The sequence below is a fragment of the Mus pahari genome, chromosome 9 (assembly GCF_900095145.1).
Source record: "Mus pahari chromosome 9, PAHARI_EIJ_v1.1, whole genome shotgun sequence".
Lineage (NCBI taxonomy): Eukaryota > Metazoa > Chordata > Mammalia > Rodentia > Muridae > Mus > Mus pahari.
The window spans coordinates 86,988,411-86,990,233 of NC_034598.1; positions in this window are offsets into that span (position 1 = coordinate 86,988,411).

The window sequence follows — 1,823 nt, forward strand, 5'->3', positions numbered from 1 at the left end:
ACTTCTCCAGCCATGCCCTTTGTAGCACACACCTTGTCTTCTAGGCTCCAGTTGTNTGTGCTCCACTGCTGCTGCTGTTCTTGGTGGTCATCTCATGGTCTTGGCATCTCCAAAACACTGCTGTCCTCTGCTGCAACTGGACTGCACTTTGACAAATAGCTGCTCACAGGATCTCTTCATGGTGCCAAACCTCAACTCCTCTGCATGACCCCTTCAGTACAGGGACTTCAACTGCCTTCACCAATGGGCTTTCCTGGCCTCTTGCAGTGCCAAGCATCAGCTGCTACCCCTTCATGTTTCAAAATCACCACCTGGGTGTCTCTTATACATTACCAAGTCTGACTGCCAACAAGAGGTTCAACCATGGCTGCCTCTGGAACAGTTTCTCTGTGCTCTCAGGAAACACTGCCCAGAAATTTCACCTTAGTAATGCTGGTCTCTTTGTTTGTTTGGTTTTATTTTTCGAGACAGGGTTTCTCTGTATATCCTTGACTGTCCTGGAACTCACTTTGTAGACCAGGCCGGCCTTGAACTCAAAATCCGCCTGCCTCTGCCTCCCAAGTGCTGGTATTAAAGGCATGTGCCACCACACTCGGCTAATGCTGGTCTCTTAATCACTTCTAATTTCTTACCTCTAGCTAACCAGCATCAATTATCCTAGTAATGAAAAGGTTTTTTAGAAGTTCTGGTATCTTGTTAATCACAGCTGCTTTTTCAGCCCCAGCTAACTAAAACCACAGAATTTTCACAATCAATATAGCAATGGCTCTGATAAGAATCTTTATTCTTCCCTCTGAAATTTCACAAGCCAGGCCTCCATCGTTTGCACTGTTCTCAATATTATCTTCCAAGNTCCTACAGAACATCCCACAGAGCTCTTAACACCCAATGGCTCTTCTAGCTCAAAGTTCCAAAGTCCTTCCATGGTCCTCCCCAAAACATAGTCAGGCCATCACAGGAATACTCCACTATGCTGGTACCAATTTGTCTTAGTCAGGGTTTGTAGTTCTGCACAAAACATCACGACAAAGAAGCAAGTTGGAAAGAAAAGAGTTTATTCAGCTTACACTTCCACATTGCTGTTCATCACTAAAGGAAGGACAGGAACTCATACAGGGCAGGAACCTGGAGGCAGGAACTGATGCAGAGGCCATGGAAGATGGAAGGTGCTGCTTACTGGCTTGCTTCTCCTGTCTTGCTCAGCTTCCTTTCTTTTCTTTTTCTTTTTTTCTTTTTCTTTTTCTTTTTCTTTTTTTTCTTTTTCTTTTTCTTTTTCTTTTTCTTTTTCTTTTTCTTTTTCTTTTTCTTTTTCTTTTTCTTTTTCTTTTTCTTTTTTTTTCGAGACAGGGTTTCTCTGTATAGCCCTGGCTGTCCTGGAGCTCACTCTGTATTTTTTTTTTGGGGGGGGGTGCTCAGCTTCCTTTCTTATAGAACCCAGGACTACCAGCCCAGGGGTGGCACCACCCACAATGGGCTATGCCCTCCCCCATTGATCACTAGTTGAGAAAATGCCTTACAGCTGGATCTCATGGAGGCATTTCCTCAAGGGAGGCTCCTTTGTGATACCTCCAGCTTGTATCAAGTTGACACACAAAACCAGCCAGTACACCTTGTAATCAACTTCACTCATATTCCTTAAAGCACCAGCACGAGCAAACATTATTGTTGCCACTCGGTCAGACAACTCGTTGTATTGAGTGTTTTAAATGGTTAATGAGCCTGTTGTGACAGTACAGAGTCTGAAGCTGGAGGATTTCAGGGTGAGCTGGAGGCTAGCCTGGGTCACACACACACACACACACACACACACACACACACACACA